Source organism: Buceros rhinoceros, unplaced genomic scaffold (assembly GCF_000710305.1).
Source record: "Buceros rhinoceros silvestris isolate BGI_N320 unplaced genomic scaffold, ASM71030v1 scaffold5573, whole genome shotgun sequence".
Taxonomy (NCBI): Eukaryota; Metazoa; Chordata; class Aves; order Bucerotiformes; family Bucerotidae; genus Buceros; species Buceros rhinoceros.
Window position 1 is genome coordinate 41,409 of NW_010404086.1, and position 328 is coordinate 41,736.

Genomic DNA, 328 nt, shown 5'->3' on the forward strand with positions numbered 1-328 from the left:
CCTCTGATGTGGACTCTGTACAGCCTGGTTAGAGAGAGTAAAGACATACCATACAAGTAACGGATTATAGTGCAATTTTATCTCACTGCTTCTAAGTATTCTAACTTGACTTCCAAACAGCATTTCAGAGGAGGCAAAAGTAAGTTGATGTACATGTCCTGTTCTTGGTTTAGCCTTGCATGGTCCAAAGGATTTCTAGCTAATCTTAAGCACTCAGAATGCGTGCGTTGTAGTACGAGGTGAATGAGTATCCGTGTTTAGTCCAGCATTGCTGTTAGCACATTTTAACAACCATGGCAAAATACTTAGTGCCTGAATTCAGGGAAAG